Source organism: Nelumbo nucifera, chromosome 1 (assembly GCF_055504915.1).
Source record: "Nelumbo nucifera cultivar China Antique chromosome 1, China Antique-T2T, whole genome shotgun sequence".
Lineage (NCBI taxonomy): Eukaryota > Viridiplantae > Streptophyta > Magnoliopsida > Proteales > Nelumbonaceae > Nelumbo > Nelumbo nucifera.
The window spans coordinates 99,399,059-99,424,598 of NC_142649.1; the positions used below are offsets into that span (position 1 = coordinate 99,399,059).

A 25,540-nucleotide genomic window follows, 5' to 3' on the forward strand; every position below is an offset into this window, starting at 1 on the left:
TATTTATGAGCTTTTTATCCCCTAGTCTCCTTTGCCATTAGATGGAACTTTGGGATACTGAAGAAAACCTCTTCAATTATGAAATTGCTCTTGTTTCTAGCCTTTTGCATGTGTTAAATGGCGTCACTGTAGATCCTCTTAAATGGGAACAAATTCAAACGCTCTCGGATTTCTTCTAAAATCCAACTTTCAATCAAATCCAAGGGATGAAGAGTTAGAAAAAACTTAGAGATTATTTTCTAATTATGATTCGATATGTAGTAAGGACGTGGAAATACACCTTTCAACAAGGATTCCCCAAACTAGAGATCTTCCATGATTTTGACCTTGTTTCCACACGAGAAACCATACATGATGCGATAAGGAAATAGGGGTAGAGTACTATGAATAGCCCTCCAAGGAGAAGTTAATGTATCTATGCACATAACTCCAGCATCCCAACCATTCTCTGAGAGCCCATGAGTGCTCACCAAAAATTTATGGCTATGATTTTCGAAATCCCACAAAGCCACCAAAACATTATGCCACCGCGTTGTGCTAAGTATGCATGAGCTAACAAACATGTTGGTTCGGATGATATGTTGTTATTCTCTTGTCTGGGCTGGGTATTAGAGTCTCTAGTTAATGGGCCTTAGTAAATGGGCCTAATTGTATCTTGTGTTTTATTAGACTGGGTGTCCCATCACTAATTCGGGGCTTCCTGGTCCTTTCATGTAAATTGTGTATTGCTCTTATATTAGTGAACAGGGCTGGCTGATGAACAGTGCCCATTCGAATACATCAGACTCTCCTCTCTTCTTCCTCTTCTTCTTCTTCTCAGCTCTCTCAACAGGTTCAGTTCGGCAAACATGGTATCAGAGCTCTAGGTCTAGTCGTAGAACACCTCTCTCGCCTGGTTACAACAACTGTCTCGCACTTCTCTCTCTATCTTGGTAGTGCAAAGAAACCCTAGGTCTGGTCGTAGAACACAGCAGAACCTATACCTAGGGTTTCCCTTGGTTGTAGGGCCCAAGGGGAGTTAGTCCCAGTAGCTGATGCCCTAAGAGATACATAGAGCAAGGTGTAGCCATTCGGCTAAGTGAGATCTGTGTAAAACAGATCTAGAAGAGAGGACTGATTTCAGCAGTCCTAGAGCAGTTCGTGGGTGAAGGCTAACCTGCGATAGCAGTGATTGGTGTGTGGTAGAAGCCACAACAGCTAGGTCAGGGTTGCGGCAACAGTGGCCAAACACAACAGAGTTTTTATTTTTGGCTCGGCACTTCAACTGTAAGTGGCAGCTTGCGACAGCAGTGAGTGGAGCAGTACAGCAGAGTGGGAAGGGTATTACAGCCCTAAAACAGACCCTCAGGTCTGAGATTACAGTGCTGCAAGGTCCGGAAGTCTGAAGAGGCTTCACATAACCTGTGTGACAGTTTTGGTACTCTTGCAAGTCGGAGAAGATGTTTTCCATATCTGGGGAAGTTTCTTCTAGAGATATTAGGACTAGTGGGAGGTCTCCTAATCTGGAGAACCCTAATTTGCACAGCCTACAGATAACAAGTGTGTTACTTGATGAATACAAATTTAGGGAATGGTCTATTTCGGCCATGCTCTTTATCACATCCTGGGATCTTACAGGCTATTTGGACGGGCAGAAGAAAGAACCCGAAATAGCGAGTGCTGAATATGCTGTTTCAAGAAGAGAGAATGCTACAGTCATGTCCTGACTGCTTGCTTCAATGACTCCCAGGGTAGCTAGGACGGTTCAACACTTCTCCACAGCTGCCAAGATATGGGAGAAGGTGTCTAAGACCTATGGGCAGAAAAAGAATAATGCCCGAATCTATAGACTGAATCAAGATATTGCTGCCCTGAAGCAGGGAGACATGAGTGTTGCTACATACTTTGCTACATTAGAAGGATTGTGGGAAGAGCTGGATCACCACCTCATCATAGACTGGGAGAATGCCAGAGATAAGGAGAAACACGACAAACAAGTTGAAGAGGATAGAGCATTCAAATTTTTGGCTGGCCTAGATCCGGTATATGAGAACATAAGGTCTCAAATTCTGGGAAGAGATGAGATGCCTGATCTACATCATGTCTACTATCTTGTGAGAAATGAAGAGGTGAGAAGAAAGGAGATGCAAGTTGATGCCCAGACTAAACCAGTAGAGCAGCCAATAGAACATTCAGCTCTCATTTCTACAAGCCAAAGGGGGAACAAGTTCTCTGACAAGAGACACCGAAGGTGTACTCACTGTGGGGGAGAAAAACATGTGAAAGAGAACTGTTGGGTTCTCTACCCTCATTTAAAACCAGCAGCATTGAGGAAAGAGAAGAAGCACCAGAAGGGCCATTCGGCAAGTGGGAACCTAGCAGCAAGTCACAATGATGGAGGTTCCAAACACTCATCCACAGTTGCTTCCTCTTCTTCGGGACAGACTACCAGTTCCCAAGGACATGGGCCTATGGATTTCACAGCTGATGAGGTAGAGGTACTTAGCCGGGCACTGGCCCGCCTAAGGACAAATTCTCTTGCTTCCACCTCCCTTGCCAGATCAAGTATTGTTTTAGCCTTAAGTACAACTAGTTCCATTGATCCAACCTCCTGGATTATTGATTCCGGTGCAACTGACCACATGACTCACATGTCTTCCTTATTATCTTCCTATCATTTAATGTCTGGTCAAGACAAGATGAAGGTTGTTGATGGTTCCCTCTCTACCATATCTGGGAAAGGAGTGGTTGACCTAAGCAAGGACATCTCCCTCAAATCTGTCTTACATGTTCCCAATCTCTCTTCAAATCTTTTATCTGTTTCAAAACTTACCAAGAACTTGAATTGTAGCGTAACCTTTTTTCCTACCCATTGTGTTTTTCAGGATAGTTTGATGAAGAGAACGATTGGGAGCGGTCATGAGCGAGGAGGCCTCTACTACCTGGATGCAGACATCAGTTCAGCCCTTCAAACATCTACTACTAGTGGTCAATCTAATGTGGAGTCATTATCTAAGCTGCACCTGTGGCATGCTAGACTAGGTCATTTACAGTTCTCGTCATTGGAAATGTTGTTTCCAGAATTGTTTCAAGGTGTGTCAAGTCAAAAGTTAGTCTGTGAAGTCAGTCAATTATCAAAACAGTGTAGAACTATGTACTCAACTTCTAGTAATGAAATTCAAGCACCTTTTGACTTGGTGCATTCTGATGTTTGGGGTCCTTTTCTGTGGATGGCTATCGATACTTTATCAGTTTTATTGACCGCTATTCTCGATGCACATGGATCTACTTATTAAAGACACGAGATGAAGTGTCGCGGGTAACCATGGCATTTTGCGAAATGATTGAAACACAATTTGACAAGAAAATCAAGCAATTCAGGTCAGATAATGCTGTTGAATATTTCGAAAGATCCTTAAACTTGTTTATGGAGGATGCGGGAATGATTCACCAGTCATCTTGTGATGGTACCCCCCAACAGAATGGGGGTTGCTGAGCGCAAGAATAGACACTTATTGGAGACTGCACGAGCTTTATTATTTCAGCACAAGGTTCCAAAAGGCTATTGGTCTCAGGCAATCCTCACTGCATCATATCTGATAAAACGAATGCCATCTAAGGTCTTGGAAATGAAGACTCCATTTTTGGTTCTTTGCCCTCATCTCCCTATTTTTTCTCTACCACCGAGGGTCTTTGGGTGTGTATGTTTCATACATGTCAAGGATCCAAAGAAGACAAAACTGGATCATCGAGCTACAAAGGGAATCTTCTTGGGTTATTCTCCTACTCAGAAGGGATACAAGTGTTATGATCCAGTCACCAAGAAAAGATATGTCACAAAAGATGTGGTGTTCTTTGAGTCTCAATCCTACTTTCAATCTTCCTCGGATCCTCTTCAGGGGGAGACTAGTAGGATGGAAGAGGACCCTCCTGTTGATTCTTCTATTCCCCATTTCTTTGTGCCCCTCTCTGCCTCGGATCTTCCATCTTCTCCTCTTGATCCTCCTAGTTGTGGTATCCCAGGTGAATCTAGTGAGGCTCCCATTGGCACAACTACTACTAGTGATGTGGAAAATGTTACTAAAGGCTCCAACAGGAAGCAGAAAGATATCAGAGTTACCTACAATAGAAGGAAGAACAGCCCTCTAACTCATGACAGCAACCAATTGGACTCGGATCAACCTGTCTCAGTAACTCAAGGTAATCCTATCAAATCCTCTGACTTGGATCTTCCAATTGCACTTCGTAAATCTATTCGTTCTTGTACTATCAGATACCCTATTGCGGATTTTGTGTCTTACTCACACTTGTCCCCTAATTATTGTTCTTTTGTGTCTGCTCTCTCAACTGTGCATGTTCCTACTAGGTACTCTGAGGCTGTGTCTGACCTAAGGTGGAAAGAGGCTATGAATGAAGAAATGAAGGCCTTGATGAAAGCAGGGACTTGGGAACTAGTAGATCTTCCAGAAGGGAAAGTACTATTGGATGCAAGTGGGGTGTTCACCGTGAAGCATAGGGAGGACGGATCCATTGAAAGATACAAGGCTAGACTCGTGGCAAAGGGGTTTACTCAAAAGGAAGGAGTTGACTACAAAGAAACATTTGCTCCCATAGCAAAACTCAACACTATCAGAGTCCTACTCTCATTAGCTGCAAACTTCTCGTGGGAGCTTCATCAGCTGGATGTGAAGAATGCTTTTTTAAATGGTGATCTACATGAGGAGGTATTCATGGATCCTCCACCAGGTTATGAATTTGGCAGAAAAGTGTGCAGACTGAGAAAGGCACTATATGGCCTTAAACAGTCCCCTCGTGCCTGGTTTGAGAAGCTATGTGGAGCCATGAAGAAAGGTGGTTATACTCAAAGTGGGGCAGATCATACTCTATTTATAAAGAAGAGGAATGGGAAACTTACTGCTCTTATCGTCTATGTAGATGATATGGTAATTACTGGGGATGATAAGGAGGAGATCAACAGACTAAAGGAGGTCCTAGCTGCTGAATTTGAAATCAAAGACCTGGGTCAGCTGAGGTACTTCCTAGGGATTGAAGTTGCTAGATCCAAAGAGGGCATCTATATATGTCAACGGAAATACATCCTTGACCTTCTACAAGAGACAGGCATGTTGGGGTGCAGGCCAGTAGATACTCTAATAGAACCGAATCATGGTCTACAGGAGTCAGTGGGAGAGGACTACCCTGATAAGGAGAGATACCGGAAGTTAGTGGGGAAGTTAATTTACTTGTCCCTCACTCGTCCCGACATTGCTTATGCCGTTCATGTTGTCAGCCAGTTTATACACAATCCCAAAATTGCTCACATGAAGGCTGTAGAAAGAATTCTCAAATATTTGAAGTCTTGCCCTGGTAAAGGGATTCTGTTCAGAAAAAACAATAGAATTGAAGTTGAAGGATATACTGATGCAGATTGGGCTGGTTCTGTGGGTGACAGAAAGTCGACTTCAGGTTACTGCACTTTTGTTGGGGGAAATCTAGTTACATGGAGAAGTAAAAAACTGAATGTTGTTGCAAGGTCTAGTGCAGAGGCAGAATATTGAGTTATGGCTCATGGTGTTGCGGAACTGTTGTGGCTTAAAATTCTTCTTGGTGAACTGGGAGTGAAGACCGAGTGTCCTCTCAAGTTGTACTGCGACAACAATGATGCTATCAACATTGCAAATAACCCAGTGCAACATGATAGAACAAAACATATTGAGATAGACCGCCATTTTGTTAGAGAAATAATAGTCACAGGAGAACTCTGCATTCCTTACACTCCCTCAGAGATGCAAATTGCAGATGTTTTAACTAAAGGGCTAACCACAATAAAATTGTTGGACTTACTGGGCAAGCTAAACATGATTGACATCCATGCTTAGTTTGAGCAGGAGTGTTGGTTCGGCTGATATTTACTTGTCAATAATGTATATATGCACATAATTCTAGTATCCCAACCATTCTCTGGGAGCCCATGAGTGTTCACCACAAATTTATGCCTACGAAGTTCGATATCCCACAAAGCCGCTAAAACATTATGCCACCGGTTTGTGGTAAGTATACATGAGCTAACAAAAAACGGTTGGAATGACGGACTACAACACAGAACAACTCTTGACTTTCCTCTGATATACATCCAGTGTATCCTCCCAATATTCCTCGATCATTACAAGTTTGACCTTGTCTTTGGTAATAAAATCAAATCATGGGAAGGCCATTGGTTGAGGACTGTCCATTGAAAGATCACTTCCACCCTATCTTCATCGTTTCTTCTCTTAAATATAAAACTATTTCTAAACATTTTATCACCTTTTCTCCTTTGACTTTAAATGGAACTTTGGCCTAGTGAAGAAAAACTTTTCAAATCTGAAATTACTCTTGTTTCTAGCCATTTGCATGTGTTAGATGGCGTTATTCTAGATCCTGTTAAATGGGAACAAATTCAAATGCTCTTGGATTTCTTTTAAAATCCAAATTTCAATCAAATCCAAGCGATGAAGCGTTAGAAGAAACTTAGAGATTGTTTTCTAACTAAGATTCGGTACGGTGTAAGGACGAGGAAATACATCGTTCAACAAGGACTCCCCAAACTAGAGGTCTTCCAAGAATTTGACCTTGTTTCCATACGAGGGACCATACATGTTGCGTTAAGGAAATAGGGGAAGAGTACTATGAATTGCCCTCCAAGGAAAAGTAAATGTATCTATGCACATAACTCCAGCATCCCAACCATTCCCAGACAACCCACGAGTGCTCATCACAAATTTATGCCTATGATTTTCGATTTCCCACAAAGCCGCCGAAACATTATGCCACCGGGTTGTGGTAAATATAGATGAGCTAACAAATAAAGGTTGGAATGATGGACTACGACACATAACAACTCTTGACTTTCCTCCGGTAGACATCTAGTGTATCCTCCCAATATTCCTCAACCATTACAAGTTTGACCTTGTCTTTGGTAATAAAATCAAATCATGGGAAGGCCCTTGGTTGATGACTCTCAATTTAAAGATCACTTCCACCCTATCTTCAAAATTTCTTCTCTTAAATATAAAACTATTTCTGAACATTTTATCACCTTGTCTCCTTTGGCTTTAGATGGAACTTTGGGCTAGTGAAGAAAAACTTTTTCAAATCTGAAATTACTCTTGTTTCTAGCCATTTGCATGCGTTAGACGGTGTTACTCTATATCCTCTTAAATGGGAACAAATTCAAACACTCTTGGATTTCTTTTAAAATCAAAATTTCAATCAAATCCAAGCGATGAAGAGTAAGAAGAAACTTAGAAATTGTTTTCTAACTAAGCTTCGATATGGAGTAAGGACGAGGAAATACATCGTTCAACATGGATTCCCCAAGAGATCTTCCAAGAATTTGACCTTGTTTCCATACAAGGGACCATACATGTTGTGTTAAGGAAATAGGGGAAGACTACTATGAATTGCCGTCCAAGGAAAAGTAAATGTATATATGCACATAACTCCAACATCGCAACCATTCCTTGAGAGCCCACGAGTGCTAACCACAAATTTATGCCTATGATTTTCGATATCCCACAAATCTGCCAAAACTTAATGCCACCGGATTGTGGTAAGTATGCATAGCTAACAAATAAAGGTTAGAATGATGGACTATGACACAGAACAACTCTTGACTTTCCTTCGATAGACATATATTGTATCCTTCCACTATTCCTCAATAACTACAAGTACGACCTTGTCTTTGGTAATAAAATCAAATCATGGGAAGGCCCTTGGTTGAGGACTCTCCATTGAAAGATCACTTCCAACCAATCTTCATCGTTCCTTCTCTTAAAAATAAAACTATTTCTGAGCTTTTTATCCCCTAGTCTCCTATGGCTTTAAATGGAACTTTGGGCTTGTGAAGAAAATTTTACAACTCGGAGATTTCTCTTGTTTCTAGCCTTTTGCATGTGTTAGGTGGCGTTACTCTAGATCCTCTTGAATGGGAACAAATTCAAACGCTCTCGGATTTGTTCTAAATTCCAATTTCCGAACAAATCCAAAGGATGAAGTGTTATACAATGTTAAAGATTGGTTTCTAGTTAAAATTCGTTATGGAGAAAAGACGAGGAAATACACTTTTCAACAAGGATTCCCCAAACTAGAGATATTCCAAGAATTTGACCTTAATTCCTTAAGTGAGACCATACATGATGCGATAAGGAAATAGGGGAAGAGTACTATGAATAGCCCTCCAAGGGGAAATTAATGTATCTATGCACATAACTCAAGCATCCCAACCATTCTCTGAAAGGCCATGAGTGCTCGCCACAAATTTAAGCCTATGTTTGATATCCCACAAAACTGCCAAAATATTGCTCTAGCCACCACACTTTGTTTTTTGCTTCTCCATGTGACAAGGTTTCCTCCTACAAAGGCACAATAACCACTGGTAGACTTTCGGTCATTGACTGCTCCTGCCCAATCTGCATCAGTATATACTTCCACTTTTAAGTGACTGTGTTTCTGGAACAACAAACCAGCTCCAGGAAACTTCTTGAGATATCTCAAGATCCTCTCTGCAGCCTCAAAGTGAGTTGTCCTCGGGCTGTGCATGAATTGACTAAGGACACCCACTACATAGGCAATATCAGGCCTGGTCATAGACAAATACAGAAGTCTCCCCACGAGTCTCTGGAACATCTTTACATCTTTCAAAAACTCTCCCTGACTGTCTTCCAAATGGTGATTAGGTTCAATAGGTGAATCAGATGGTTTTACCCCCAACTTGCATGTATCTTCTAGTAGATCTAGTGCATACTTCCGTTGGGAAATAAAGATGCCCTTGTGAGAGCGGGCAACTTCAATTCCAAGAAAGTATCGTAAGGGGCCTAGATCCTTCACCTCAAATTTAGTGGCTAAGAATTTTTTTAGTCTCTGGATTTTAGCCTCCCAATCTCCTGTGATCACTATGTCATCCACATACACAATAAGAGCTGCAATTTTACCTTCACCTCTTTTTACAAACAGGGTATGATCTGACTGGCATTGTTTGAATCCCATCTGTTGGACTACTAAATGGAACTTACTAAACCAAGCCCGAGGTGATTGTTTCAACTCATATAGGGACTTTTTTAACCTGCACACCTTTTGTTCACTGCCTTTGGCACAGAACCCTGGGGTTGGGTCATGTACACCTCCTCTTCCAAGTCACCATTCAAGAAGGCATTCTTGATGTCCAATTGGTGAAGATCCCAGTCAAGATTTGCTGCCAAGGAAAGGAGAATCCGGATGGAGTTCATCTTCGCTACTGGAGCAAAAATCTTTGCATAGTCCACTCCATATACCTGTGTGAAGCCTCTTGCTACCAGTCTAGCCTTGTACCTTTCAACAGTTCCATCAGCTTTGTGTTTCACTGTGAACACCCACTTGCACCCCACTGGTTCCTTCCCCTCAGGAAGGTCTACCAACTCCCACGTACCATTTTTGTGTAAGGCATCAATTTCTTCCTGCATTGCATCTGTCCATTCAGGTTTTGACAAGGCTTCTGCCACGGTCTTAGGGATGGGAACATTATCCACAGAAGAGAGAAAGGCACGGTACGAAGGTGAAACATGCTCATAGGACACAAAGTTAGAGATAGGATGATTAGTGGTACAAGATCTAACACCCTTTCTCTTAGCAATAGGAATATTAAGATCATTGGGGACAGATGAATCAACATTTAAAGGAGAAATGGGAGCAAGTGTACCTGGCTGATGAGACGGATCTGCCTCGGGTGAATCCGATGATGTTGGTTGCATAGTGTCCGGCTCCACAGCTCTTGAACTCTGCTGGCTCTTATGGCGACGATAGAAAACCCGGAACGGAGGAGGATCGGGTAAAGGAGGTAGTTGAATCTGAGTCGTTGCCTGTTTCTCCTCAACCCTACTCTCCCCCTGAGGAGAAACTAAGAAGAACAGTTGACTCTCAAAGAATGAGACATCAATGGAAACATAGTACTTGCGGGCAATGGGATCATAGCAACGATACCCCTTTTGAGATGAAGGGTAACCAAGAAAAACACAAGGAATAGCCCGAGGGTCAAGTTTACCACGAGTAGGTGACAGGTTGTGGACAAAACGACACCCAAAAACACGCATCGGAATGGTGGACAGGGGCTATAGGGAACAAGAGCTGATATGGGGCCTTATACTCTAGTAGCCGAGAGGGCATGCGATTGATGATATATGTCGCACACAATACTGCATCCATCCAGAACTGTTTTGGCACATTCATATGAATCAGCAAGCCACGAGCAACTTCGAGAAGGTGACGGTTTTTTCGTTCAGCCACACCATTTTGTTGGGGTGTCCTGGCACAAGAGCTTCGCTGAAGTGACCCACTCGAAGCAAAGAACTTCGTGAGATCACTATGGAAATATTCCTTTGCATTGTCCGACTGAAAAATATGAATTTCCGTTTGGAACTGAGTGAACACCATGCGTTGAAAATCTTTCACAATTTGTGGCACTTCATCTCGAGATCGCATAGGGTAAACCCAAGTGTATCGAGAATAATCATCAATCAAAGTAACAAAATACTTATAGCCAGCCGCAGTAGGTAGAGTAACAGGGCCCCAAACATCAGAATAAACAATATGAAATGGAAATTCAGATATTTTATTTCTTAAAGGTAAAGAACTTCAACAATGCTTACTCAACTGACAAGTTTGACACTATAACTAACTCACTGACAAGGACTCAAACAACTTTGGGAACATAACTTTTAACGACTCAAAAGAAAGATGACCTAAACGACTATGTCATAAATAGGCCTGACTCTCTCTCGACGAACTTGTGGACTCAATCGCCACAAGACCAGCATTATTCTCCAACATGTAGAGACCATCCACTATGCTTCCTCTACCAATCGTCTTCCCCGAGGTCAAATCCTGAAACACACATGAAGACGGAAAAAAGGTGACTAAGCAGTTCAAAGAGTGAGTAATACTACTAATGGACAGCAAATTAATAGGTAATTTCGGAACATGCAGGACATTAGGAAGAGTAAGGCCAAGTGGGAGAGATATGGTGCCTCGGCCAGCTATGGTAGAAAAAGAAACCATCAGCCAGTCTTACCTTATCTCTCCCAGAGAGAAGGTTATATGTCTGGAACAAATTTGACTTACCGGTCATGTGATTTGAGGCTCCGGAGTCAACAATCCAAGGTGAATCAGTAGTATGAGATGACACATGGAAGGCTGTGGCATTACCTGATGTAGACGCAAATGAGGTAGAAGGAGTAGGCCCAGAATCCACCTGGCGGAGAGTCCTACCATACAATTCCAAATGTTCACGTAAGGAGTTGATAATATCTTCCTTAGGGTCAGAACCGGGATGTCTCTCCTGAGTTACGAAAGGACTAGTCTCTGTCGATGCCATATTAGCTGAGTTATACCTTTTTTTATTCTGTTGGCCTGGTTTCTTGCCCTGATCCGGTGTTGACTTCTTACCCAAATCCTATGCCCATTTAGGTTTTCCATGGAGATCCCAGCATGTATCTTTAGTGTGTCGTGTCTTCTGGCAGTGAGTGCACCAAAGCTTGCTTTTATCTTCTGATTTTTTCCGAGTGTCACCCCTTTTAAAGCCACCTCCGACATTTGTATCTGAATTTCCCCAGACCGCTAGGGCAACTGACTCCCCTTCTACACCATTCATCACACTTCTTCTGTTTTCTTCTGACTGCACCAAGGCATACACCTCCTAGACTGATGGCAAGTCTTTACTACCCAAGATTTGTACCCTGATGGACTCGTATGACGGATTCAGCCCTAGGAAGAAGGCAAACACGCGTTGCTGTGATACAAGTGACTTACAGGCCTTTGCATCTTCATCACACTTCCAATTCACATTCTGATAGTGATCAAGTTCTTTCCATATTGATGTCAAATCAGAATAGTACATCGAGAGACTCCTCTCCCCCTGCTTGCAAGTAGAAGATTCAGCTTGTAGTTGGTATATCTTGGCATAGTGTCTCTGTTCTGAATAAGTGGACTTCACTTGTTCCCATATCTCACAAGCAGTTTCAGCCCACATAAAAGTCTTCCTTACTTGTGGCAGCATTGAAACCAAGAGCCAAGACATCACCATACTGTTCTCTTGGTTCCACTTATCATGCTCAGCACTTCCATACTTCGGTTCCATTACTCTCCCATTGATGTATCCTATTCGCCCCCAAGCAGTGATGTAGAGTTTTATCCCCCTAGACCACTCAAGGTAATTTAGACCATCAAAGGGAATGACAGCCATGGGAAAGCTCATATCCATTCCCCCACTCCATTGTGGCTCCCTGAGATCTCTGAAGTAGCAGAATTCTCAGTCGACATGGTCAAGCAGTTAATCAGTCCTGCACACCAAACTTAGGACCCCTCCTTACTCCACAAAACAATGCTCCACTCAGTTCACACCCACACACTCGGGTTTACCAACCAGATTGAGCACAAACAGTACCAAATTCCGAACAAAACTGAGGTAATATTCGGCAGATTTCAGACCTGTATAGTTTTATCAGTCCCCACCTACCAGAATTCGAGAATGTCTAACAACCACTAATCAGCAAGAGAGATCCTTCTTACTTATAGTCAACTCAAACCATTGAGAAGACAGGTCAGGATTGACCTACAGTTGTCTTAACACATGAACAGGATCACACGAGCCAAGAAAACTAGGGTTACACAGGTTCAACAGCATTCAGCTGCCCCAGATTCATAGGGTTTTCACTCGGCACATGACCAAGGAGAGTAAAGAAGAGAAAAAATAGGGAGAACTGTACCAGTCGTAGCTATTCTGTAGTCCAGAATCAGATTTCCTTTCTGCTAGTCTGTTCGATCTATTCTTTGGGTTGATCGATCTTCTCTTGACAGTAGGGTTGATCGATCTGCTCTCTTTTAATCAGCATTCCCGCTCTGATACCATCTTGACAGTGTAGCCGGCCAGAGATAAGTGGAAGAGGAGAGAAGAGAAGAGAAGAAGAAGAGAAGAGAAGAGAGGAGAGAGAGAGAAGGTTTGCAATGTAACAGTACTGGCGGCACCAGTGTTTATTTTACTATATATAGGGCGACAGAAATAACAAGGGAAAAGACCCTTGTGCCCCTGAGTACAATAACAGACATAACAGAAATAAAAAACACTTTAATTAGCCAAACAGGCCCTAACATCTGCAACTAAGTTATTTTAACATTATTCAAACAGTTTCTATACGATGGACCATACATATTGCGTTAAGGAAATATGGGAAGAGTACTATGAATTGCCCTCCAAGGAAAAGTAAATGTATCTATGCACATAACTCCAGCATCGCAACCATTCCTTGAGAGCCCACGAGTGCTCACAACAAATTTATGCCTATGATTTTGGATATTCCACAAAGCTGCCAAAACTTTATGCCACCGGGTTGTGGTAAATATGCATAGCTAACAAATAAAGGTTGGAATGACGTACTATGACACAGAACAACTCTTGACTTTCCTTCGATAGACATCTATTGTATTCTTCCACTATTCCTCAATAACTACAAGTACGACCTTGTCTTTGGTAATAAAATCAAATCATGGGAAGGCCCTTGGTTGAGGACTCTCCATTGAAAGATCACTTCCAACCAATATTCATCGTTCCTTCTCTTAAAAATAAAACTATTTCTGCGCTTTTTATTCCCTAGTCTCCTATGGCTTTAAATGGAACTTTGGCCTTGTGAAGAAAACCTTTACAACTCAGAGATTCCTCTTGTTTCTAGCCTTTTGCATGTGTTAAATGGCGTTACACTAGATCCTCTTGAACGGGAACAAATTCAAACGCTCTAGGATTTGATCTAAATTCCAATTTCCAATCAAATCCAAAGGATGGAGAGTTAGAACAATGTTAAAGATTGTTTTCTAGTTAATATTCGATATGGAGAAAAGACGAGGAAATACACTTTTCAACAAGGATTCCAGCTTCACAACCACTCTCTGAAAGCCCATGAGTGCTCACCACAAATTTATGCCTATGATTTTTGAAATCCCACAAAGTTGCCAAAACATTATGCCACCGCGTTGTGGTAAGTATGCATGAGCTAACAAATAAGCTTGGAATGATGGATTATGACATAGAACTACTGTTAACATTCCTTAGATAGACATGCATTGTATCATCCCACTATTCCTCAATCACTACAAGTTTGACCTTGTCTTAGGTAATAAAATCAAATCAAGGGAAGGCCCTTGGTTGATGACTCTCCATTGAAAGATAACTACCACCTTATCTTCATCGTTCCTTCTCTTAAAAATAAAACTACTTTTGAGCTTATTAACCCCTAGTCTCCTTTGGCTTTATATGGAACTTTGGGCTAGTGAAGAAAACCTTTACAACTCTGAAATTGCTCTTGTTTCTAGCCTTTTGCATGAGTTTGATGGCGTTACTCTAGCTCCTCTTGAATGGGAACAAATTCAAATGCTCTCGTATTTGTTCTGAATTCCCACTTCCAATCAAATCCAAAGGATGAAGAGTTAGGACAATATTTTTTTTTTTTTGATAATTGAAATGATTTTATAAAACAGCAATAGACAATAGTACAAAGTCCTCAAGGAAAGGTACGAGTTGCAACCTCTCCGGGCTAGTTAAGTACAGATTTCCAAATTAATGACAACTTACATAGAAGCACAAAAAAGATCTTCCCTAGAAACCCCTTGTTTGGCTAAAGCATCAGCCAAAGAATTAGCAGAACTACAAACCCATTTTACCTCAACTCTCATATTACTGGTTAACCACTTTACTTTTTTTATGAGATCTTTGTAGCCCCAAATGGTGGTATCCAAGTTTAGGAGCCACCTGGTTACCACCTGAGAGTCCCCTTCAACTAGGAGATTCTCCACCCCAAGCTGGTTGGCGATCTGAATTACTTGTATTGCAGCAAGGATTTCTGCCCTTGTGAAATCCCACACTCCCACCGGTCCTGAGAATAGGGAAATTATGTTGCTGTCCTTATTTCTCAGGATACCCTCTATAGCTGAAGACCCGGGGTTGCCTTGGCTACTTCCATCAAAGTTCAGCTTGATGACACCTTCCAAAGGTGGAATCCATTCTGACAGAATTCTATCCTTCTTTGTTGAAGTGTTAGCTATTACTAGCCAATTTCTCCACAAATCATCAAAGGAGAAGTCATCAAAAATATCTACAGTTTTCAGCCAATGGATTGATCTTGTTAGGATACAATCCTTCTTTTCATCTAACCCTCTTTCCTTCTCTATGAAAATTCTTGCATTCCTTTCCTCTCAAATAGTCCACAGAGTGGCTGCCCTGACACATTTCCACATGACCTTACCTCTTCTACTATGTCAAACAAAGACAGATGGGTTGAATAACAAGCTTAAATCAGAAGGCAAAGACCACCTACCTCCAAATAAACAAAGGCTCCACCTCCATATAGCTGTAGCAAAGGAATAGGAGATCAGCAAATGGACACAGTCCTCATTCTCGGCCTTACACAAGGAACACCAATTTGGGGAAAGACAAAGCGAGGGTCTCTTTTTCTGTAAGTTTTCCAAAGTATTGATCTTCCCATAGAAGACTTCCCAGCAGAATACAACAATTTTTGGGGGAATAGGTCACGCCCAGAATTCTTTGACAGGGAATCCTTGAGAAAAGGGGTTAGAACTAAGGGATTTTAGAAAAGAAGAGCAAGTAAAAGTACCTTTTGGAAGAGGAGTCCAAACCCTTTGACCAAAAGAAATGGGGGCCAAGCAAACGGATTCTAGTATATGAATTAGCTCAATAACACAATTTGATTCACCATCCCTTAACCCTCTACGAAATCCAAAATCCCAGTTTAAAGATAAGGGGTTTAACGGGCTCGGGAGAAAAGTTGCAATTGGCTCATATTTGTGAAGGGAAATGGAATAGAGCGAGGGGAAAACAATCATTGAGGGGTTGAGAACCCACCCAAATACCTTCTATCCACCCTTGTGGAGACACTTCTCCAACCTCCGTCTCTGAATCACCTGGGACCTTGCCTTGAGGTGAAAAGGGGGTTAAATCCCCTCTGCCATTGTGATCCTATCGAAGACCTTTCTTTTCGAGAGAAGTGCCTATAATCTTGTCCACAAGGCAGCTCTGGTTCACCCTCAAAAGAAGGACCTGGTTCGAATCCACTCTGGTTTTAAAATGCCTTGTGGAGCCAGAGGGTTAGCTGGCATGGCTCTGCCCTTAATGATCTCCACATAAGACTTTTTGCCTACACTTTGGTCTCCACTTTCCAAAAAAATTGGGCTACCATCTTATCCAGATACTTACTGACTGACCCGGGTGGTGTCTCTTCATCTTCGTTCATCATCTATACATTATTCAAGACCTTCTGGCTCGAACTCTTTTTTCCACGTGTAACCCAACCTTCAAGGATGTCGACATCTTCTTCCTTAGAACCTTTCATCCAAGGAGTTGTTTCACCTTCCAGCAGAACCCAAACCTTAAGCCAGCAACCATTAATGAGCATCTCTACGCATCTAGGAACTTCTTCGAGCTTCAGACCATCGACCCTAACCACCTAGGACTTGAATCAATTTTACCAGAGTTTCCTCATTCCAGTAATTGAAGGGAAAAGCCCTACCAGCTGGAGCTTGAGAGGACTTTCTGAGATGCTATTATGGTTACAAGACGGAAACAGTTCTCTATCCTTACTCTTCTGACTGGAGTTTCCACCGACTCAGCATCTGGGATCACTACTTCTTCACCAGCTCCATAGTACACAGCCTTTGAGTCATCAAAAGGTCTAGCTATAGCAGTACCATTTAAATTAAATCTCTTCACGAATGCCCCTGCAACATTCTCCTAATCTTGGACTCTCTTGTCTACAGTCAAAATCAAGTTCTTCTCCCACACTCCATCCGCTACTTCTAAGAGCAGTCCTCAGCTCCTAGAGTCACTGCAATCTATGGCTTGAGGTCCTTTGATACTTTGTCCTTCATCCTTCGAATTATCTTTCAAGTTATCTCTGTAACTCTGCTTGTCACTGATTTCTGAACCACCACTTAGATTTGAACTTTGTTTTCTATCTACACTTAGTAGATACTCCTGCAGAGCCTCTGAGAATCCAAAGAAACTAGTATGCAGGGACTTCCACAACAGGTTATCAGTATAACATGGAGTTCAACCTTGATAAAAATTATGGGTGGCAGTACTATATTCACCATGTACACTCTTAGAATAAACAATAGATAATGTCAAATTCTAGTTTACCAATAAATGCAACCTGTCATGGTAAAGCTAGTTCTCACAATATTATAACGTAATAAATCAATATGCTTCATCATCTTATAAACTAAATGACAGCGCATACTAAGTGGAAAATAGTAGTTTTAATAAGTACTCCCACACACCAATTGTTCTTTTGTATCAATCCTAGAAAAGAGAAATCAAGGAAATCACAGTGAAGTTCACCAACTTTTAAAGCATTTGATTTCAGAAGATATATTGCAAATAAGTTATAATGAAAAAGGAACTTACAGTAATTTTAAAATTAAAAAAAAAATCTTAGCATATCATGAAAACAATAGTCACATTTATCTTTTTAATTTTCTGGGTGGGCAAGCAGATTAGGGGTTAGTAGGTCAGTAGATAAAAACAAATATCAAACCCAGTTTTGGGATATTAAGAATGAAATTATTTACCAGACAAGCCAGATAACATGTAACCTTGAAAATAAAAAAAATAAAAAATAAAAATCCCACCATAAGACAAATTGCAGTGTAAAATTTAAAAACTCGGTAATGTTTTATACATCTTAAGGTGGATTGGGCAGTGGACCCCACTGCCAACCGATTGAAAGTAATTTTCCTTGAAACTTCTTGCGAATAAATTATTTGATACGGATGCAGTTGACATCAAATGTGAGATAGCGCACCCTACCTCGTATGAATTGAGAAAAGAATGTAGCAAGCCATTTCATGGGGACTAGATCCCAAGAAGTTTCAGCTTGATTTGGCAAAGATCGTTTTATTTCACTAAATAATTATTATAAGCACAGGTTCAAAACAAGCTTGACCACTACATTTTTAATTATTCAACATTTGTTTAACATCAGAAATTCAAAGATTACATAAGACTCATACTCAAAGCATTTGAATAGGCTACTTCTCGTTTTCTATACAGGTTCAGCCTTCTGGCTTCTACTGCTAAGAAATATAACAGATGCCTTTAGATTCAAGATTTTGCTCTTAAATGCATAAACACTTTCTAGTTTCATTTCCACAAGAGAACTATAGCAAATTCGTTCTCAATTTAAATTAGAGGTAAATTCTCTTAGTTCATATATATCTGGATCATTACTTTAATCTTCTCAATCAAATCTGGAACCGTTAATCTCAGTCCTCTTATGTCTGAGATGAGCTAGTAGCACTAAGAGCGAGAATAAAGCAAATAAGGATTTTCATTTCCAAATTCCAAATTAAGTTACCTTTCAGCCAATGCTTGTGGATAGGATCATAGGCTGATACTCGAGAAGCTGCAGATGATCTGAATACCGAACAACGTTAAGGAGGAAAAGAAGAAAATACTTGTAGTTTCAAAAATCTTCAACCTCGATAAGATCGCAATAGAATATTTGAGTGAGAAAGAGAGAGACAACATCTTGGATCAAATACGATACCTCCACTGTTCTCGATCAGACCGATCACAATGCTCGACTTCTCTCCACCTTTGTCTTCCATTCTCCTTTTCTAGCCGATTATAACGGTGACTTCTACCACTGCAGAAAGGATATACATGTCTTGTTAGTCGTTGCATCGGGTATTTATCGTGGGATGTAGGAACTTGATCTAATAGGACGAATATCCACGGCCATGATATAGGATACATGACCATTACATCGGAATCTACGTTCTTGCCTATATGTACAGATCTAAAACCTTTTGTGTATACCGACCATGGCGGGAAACGGAAAAAGATACTCTTCAACTCATCGTCAGACTTTCTTTGAAATCTGAAGTCCACAAAACCCTAACCGAAGCGAATGCTTGCAGCCATCTGCCAACGTTATCTACGGATAGTGGCGGGAAACGGAAAAGGAGATTCCTCAACTCATCGTTCAGACTTTCTATGAAATTTGAAATCCACAAAATTTTAACCGAAGAGAATGCTTGCAGCTTACGTTATATACCGATGATGGCGGAGAACGGAAAAAGAGACTCCTGAAGTCATCGTTCAGACTTTCTCCGAAATCCGAAATCCACAAAACCCTAATCTTTGAAAGCCTGCATGCATCTGCAATGTCGTAACCCGCTTCCTCCTCTCATCTCCTTCTCTCGCTTGTATTTCCACAAGGCGCGCGTTACCCGTCTCCTCGATGACAGACGCTGATATCTATCGAATTCCGCGATGACAGACGAGCCACATGGAGAGATATGCAGAAAAGATTGGAACTTGGGAGAGACGAGGAACATACGAAGAAGAAACGGTGGAAGGCGTCAATAATTTTTGTAAAGTGCAATGGTTTTTATGCTTTTCGTTTTCTTTCAGTTTCTAAAATCTAATTTCTTGATATCTTCCTTCCTGCTGTTAACGGTAATATGATCATGGAACTGACCGGCGTATCTTCGCAAGTTCCACTTTCCCAACTGTCGCACTTCCATTTGTGTGGGAATAATATCTTTCTATTTTTCTTTCTGTTGAATTCGGATCTTCTTTTGATATTATTAACGAGCTTTTTTTTCTTTCTTTTTCTCCGAGATTTTGGACCGGGCAGGGCTTTCACCTGGTATAAACATAAAATATTAGGCACCTGCTATAAACAAGAAATCACCATCAAAGAGTCACTTTCAATGATGATGGAATGGTTTGGGAAATTCACTGCCAAGTTGTGGGCCTCCCACGCGGCCCAAACTTCCGCCATGTTGATAGTCGAAGAACCTAAGTAATAAGCCTTGTAATCTACCACCTCACCCAAAAAATTCCTAGCTATGGCTGCAACTGAGCACATCCCATTGTTTAGTCGGGATGCATCAAAATTTGTTTTGATAGTACCAATTTTTGGAGTTTGCCACATAACATACTTGCACAACTTATGGGCACCAGCTCCATTCGGCTTCATATTGGTTTCATAATATTTCGTAAAGGATGATAAAGCTCTTTCAATCACCACTTGAATAAGGGTTGACACATTATTAAAAGATTTTTTATTTATATTCTTCCAGATATACCATAATAAGAAATACACACTTTTTTCTTCCATTATTTCCTCCATTTGAACTTTTCTTACCAATTTTTAGCCACCATCCCTCTAAGGAAAAGTAGAGCATGTAGGACCCTCCAAAATGGGATTTATTGCATCCCATGTTTGATTAGCAACTATACAATTCTTAAAAATATGATCATGTTATCTGCACAAAAATTACATTTTTCATCAATACTTAAACCTCTATTTTGTAGGAGCATTTTTGTTGAGAATCTTTTATTAAAAAGTAGATAGAGAAAAGTTTTCAAATTTGGGGAACAATTTACCTTCCAAACAGTTGAGTTCCACTTTGAGTTTAAATTTTCATGAAGAGACAAGCTACATTTTAATTTATATGTAAACTTAATTGAGAATTTCCCATTACAACTAAGTTGTCAAATTAATTTATCTTCTTTTTGATTTTAGGGGATAAAGATTGATTTTATTTTCCCCTAAATATTCAAAGGAACCAAGCTACAAATTCTATTTTCTATTTTCTATCCACACACCCTTTTTTCTGATAAATAACCTCACTAAGAAGGAGATTATCATTTTCAATCTTACCGGGTGGAATAATTTGGTTCAATGAGGCATCGCCTACCCATATATCTTTCCAAAATTTGATAGATTTGCCATTGTTTATTTCCCAACATAACCCATTTTTAAGGAGATCTCTCCCCTTTATGATACCTTTCCAAGCCCATGATATACCTTTTATTTTCCTTAGCATTCCAAAAATTAATTTGCTTTAATAATTTTAACCCAAAGGTTATCAATGTTTAATAATATTTTCCAACCCAACTTTGCTAAGTTAGCTTCATTAACCCCTTGAAGGTTTTTTAGACCCAAACCACCCTAACATTTTGAGGTACACACCTTGTTCCAACCAATCAAATGAATCGGGTTTTTTCACTAGAATTTGTCCATAAGAAGTTCCTTCGGCTTTTATCAATTTTCATCTATGATATTTTGGAGAAGCTTGAAATAACTCATGAGGAATTGCGGCATCGTATTCGTTGTAGCATTCAGAAGGGTCATTCTACCTGCCAAGGATAAAGTGTTATTTTTTTTCCAACTTGCCAGTTTGTTATTTACCCTTTCCTTGAGATTCAAGAATGTGTTTTTTGAAACTCTACTATTTTTTATGGGGGATCCCAAATAAATATCAGACTTTGCTTGGATTTGGATCCTCAAAATTTTTACTAAGATTTTTTGGAATCTAATTGGTGTATTTTTCGAAAATTGGAGTGTAGATTTTGAAAAGTTTGGGCACTAGCTAGAAGCCGCAACAAATTTAGTGAGAATGTCTTTTATTTTCAAACATCTTGTAATTGAGGTCTCAATGAATCTCAAGCAATAATCATCTGCAAACTATAAAATTGGTATTTTTGGACTTCCTTTGGCAACCTTACAACCAATTGAAATTTTCTTACATAGAGAATTTTTTTCAAGCTTCTTTTCTAACGCTTCAGTGCAAAGAACAAAAATATAGGGAGAAAGAGGATCTCCCTATCTGATCCCTCTAGAAGGGGCAAATTCCTACGAGGGGGTTCCATTTTTTAAAATTTGATATGATACACCTTCTTTATACATTCCATAACCCAGCTAATCCATTTCTCATGAAATCCAAAATTTCTCAAGACTTTCTCAATGAATTCCCATTCTAGTCTATCATATTCTTTTTCCATATCTATTTTGCATGCAAGCATACCAGTTTTCGTTTTCTTCTTTTTCATTGTATGCAACATTTCATGAGCGATAAGAATGTTGTCATTAATCTTCCTATTTGGCACAAAGGCACTGTAATAAGGAGATATAATATTATCCAAAAAAGGTTTAATTCTGTTAATAAGGATTTTTGAAATAATTTCATAGATGACATTGCATAAACTTATGGGCCTATAATTATTTACATTTTTTGGGATGAGGGTTATAAATGTTTTGTTCAATATTAGACACAATTTCATTGTCATTCCTTTTCTCCTTTATTTTTTGGTTTCTAAAAACATTCCTTCTATCCTTATCATATGAAAACCCTCCAACCCAATTGTCTAGGAGGAATATAGGACATTAAAGATAAGGAAAATAAGGCTAATCGGGTAATTCTAGACAGTTTTGGCACCGTGTGGTAATTTGGGAATAACTCTCACATCCGGACTCCGATTGAGATGATTCAAGATGCGTTGGAAAGATAAGAAAATGTTCTATAACTTTTATGTTTTGAGTTATGATAGATACGGATTTATTTGAGGTCAAAATCGGAACATAATTATCTGCAACCGGACTGCTGACGTGCTGGAGCAATTCCTTAGCCTGCAAGTTTTCATCTGGGAATTCACCACTCTCCCACTTACATGAGAACAGGGTTTTATCTTAAGAGAAGGATATAAAAAGAGGAGAAAAAGAGGAGAAAAGGGTTCAAACCCCTAAAAGAAAATTGAAGAAGAAGGCTGCTAGGGAGAGGAGGAGGCTGCTGAATGCGGACTGTAGGAGAATCACAACAAGGAGATCGAAGACTGACGCAAAGATCTTAAGTGTCTTCCTCTTTGGTTCTGCAGTTTGGTAACCTATATTCGATTAGGGTTTTGAGGTTTGTCTATTGAATCTTTTTCTTTATTCCTTTTTATGCGAACCATGATGAGCTTTAATCCTGATTTGTAATTAAACTTAGGCAGATCCGATTGAGTATGTTTTGTTCTTGGGATTCTTGATTAGGGTTTCAATTTATAGAACAATCTTGGCCAAATTGTTCTTGCATCTGTGATTACTTGAACTGCTTGAGAAAGAATTAGGTAATTAGATCATCTAATCAAGAAATGGACTGAATGCACCTTTGAGATAAGTTGCATGGTTCGGTTGGCAATCATTCATACCTGAATTGATGACCTACGAATTCTTGTTCTTAATGCATCTTTGGTGAGTAAAATTCTGATAGAAATATAGGATTTGTCATTCAGAGATAGGGTGGGCTGCGCTCGAGAGAGGTTGCTCATAAATTAGGGTTTTGCCAACCCAAGACTGACTTCACCTCAGTCGGATAACTTAAAGATTTGATTGCTGAATCGGTTATGTCAATTTTTGTATGCAATGACTCTTCTTATCATCAAGAGTGGTTTGATCCGAAAGTAATTAGGGTATTTTGCTTGTTCTTAATTAAATCATGAGGGGCTAGGTTTTTATTGTTAGGGATTAATACTTGATCATGCATTGATTTTCAGTCCTTAGTAAAATCGATGAGGTTTTGCTATATTGTGTTATTTGTGTTGATTACTTATCATTGATTGATCACCAATGATTCGTTCTTTAATCAAGATTATGCATCGAGAGATGATAATCAAGGTGGAACTAATAACACTTGTTCGGCCAATAATTAGGTAGAAATATCATTTGTTGGTATGATTTCCTTATAGGTGTATTAACAACTTATGTTTATGCAAAGAGGATTTCAATTGAGAGAATGAGAATTCCTTGATTGTAATTCCATTTAAATAAACATAGGTTTAGCTAATCGACTCTTGAGAAAGATTGACTAGTGCTTTTAGGAAACACCTTGGAATATAATAGCTCTCGTGAGATTTTATTAGTATTGAATCTTGATGATCGTGATAGGATTAATCCCTAGCAACTTTGTTATTGATTTCGTTCAAGTTCTTGTTTTTGTCATTTAATTTCCTTAATCAGTAGTGCTAGTCTAAATTCCTTAATTCGCAACCCAATTGATTATTGCTTTAAACAAGTTGAGAAGAAATTAATAGGTGGCTAAATAATTCATTCCTAGTGGGAACGATTATGTACTCCTTACTATATTACTTGCATAACTCCGTACTCTTGCGGACAGCGGTCAGCACGCGCGCACGCCACCAGTCCTTTTTTTCTCTCTCTTGTCTCTTTCACAGTTCTCATTCTGACTTGCACTATCACACATTCTCAGGAACCGGCGAACTCAGGCACCGACGCCAGCCATGCTACTAATGAACTCAATTGTCCCTCTCTCCGGCGGTGAGTCTTGCACTTCTCAACTTTGTACAAGTCATGCATTTCAGCCTCTGTTACTCTGTAGTTTGTACAAGTTGTTAGGTCGGGCTTCGGGCTTTTTATGAGGGCTTGGCTCGGGCCCAAGTTATAGGCCCGTTGGTTGGGACGGGCTAGGGCTAAGGCTTGAAAAAATTCTGTTAATGAAGAGCAAAAGCCCGGCTTGGCCCATGAACAGGTCTAGTAGTGACAGGGCGTCATTATATGTTTTATTTTAACGCAATATATATTGTTTTGAATAGTTTTTAATCTTGAAAGACTCTTCCCACTAACAAATATATTGTTTTGGAGAGTGTTTTTAACTAAGTAAATTGTTCAATGTTGCGGAATGTCAATAGTAAAGCATTTACACTTACCTATTTCTTCTTTTTGTTTTTTCTTTCTCAGAGTTGTTTTGTTTCTTCTTTTCTTAGAGTTGTTTTCTCCAACAATGATAACTAGAGTGGTTTTCTCCAGCATAGTTGTCAATATTTTCTAAATACCACCAGCCACTAGCAATAGTCGCTAGAGTTTCACAAGCAATAATTATTAGTGAGAGGAACAAAGGAAACACGAGATCACGTCGGAGTAACAACTTCCTAACATCGGAAATACGACAATCTACACTTGTTCAAAGTGAATGCTTTGAACTGTATTGATCCTGTAAGAAGAAAAGAAGAAGAGAGAGAGGGGGTTACCGACTTTTCACCGAAGGAGGTTATGATAAATAGTCAGTTACAGTTTTACCCCTATTTTCACGTGTGACCAAGTCACACAGGTTCAAAATTTTAAAGTTTCGTAGCAAGAAACATAAGCACGGCCTGGCCATGGGCATGGGCATGGGCTTTCAAACTAGGCCCAGGGTGCGGGCCGGGTTGGGCCAAGGCCTAGGTTAAGGCACTTATCATTAGCGCGAAGCCCGGGCTCGTTCCATGATCACCCCTATTGAAACTCTTGCAGGATAGACTAAGACTCGATACACCTATTGATGATCTCTCAATACATTTGATGTTTTTAATTTGAGTTTTGTAAGATTCTGGAAAAACCTGATACCAATTTCACTTTAGGCAAGGCCATAGCACTACTTAAACATTTTGCTAACTACTTTTACTTAAGATGTACTATGTGTAGGAAATTTAAATATTTGAATGTAGTGATAAGTCCATGGTATTGTTTTAATAGACAAACCAATAATATCCATTAAAATGTATTATGTGCAGAAACTTGAAAATTTTAATTGAATTATACCATCCATGGTACTATTCTAATAGACTGACCGATAATATCCATCTCCATTTTGATAATTTGCTACACAACTCTCTATAACTCTGTTTGAAGGAAATTCTAAAAGTGAAGATAACTTCTTT

At 39.9% G+C, this 25,540-nt stretch overlaps 1 long non-coding RNA gene across 5 annotated transcripts in view; it reads right to left on the reverse strand.

The window, feature by feature from the left end:
- Nucleotides 1–19,713, reverse strand: part of LOC148803604 (uncharacterized) — a 29,192-nt gene extending 9,479 nt beyond the window's left edge. Inside the window, exons 1-3 of one of the 5 annotated variants that reach the window (XR_016077496.1) lie at nucleotides 19,101–19,713; nucleotides 18,876–18,989; nucleotides 18,408–18,698 (exon numbers count right to left, since the gene is read on the reverse strand). This is a non-coding gene — a long non-coding RNA (uncharacterized LOC148803604). Of the gene's footprint in view, nucleotides 1–18,407; nucleotides 18,990–19,100 lie in introns of all 5 variants that reach the window. The other 4 variants (XR_016077485.1, XR_016077492.1, XR_016077490.1 and 1 more) reach the window with 4 other exon arrangements.
- Between the last annotated feature and the right edge of the window lie 5,827 nt (nucleotides 19,714–25,540).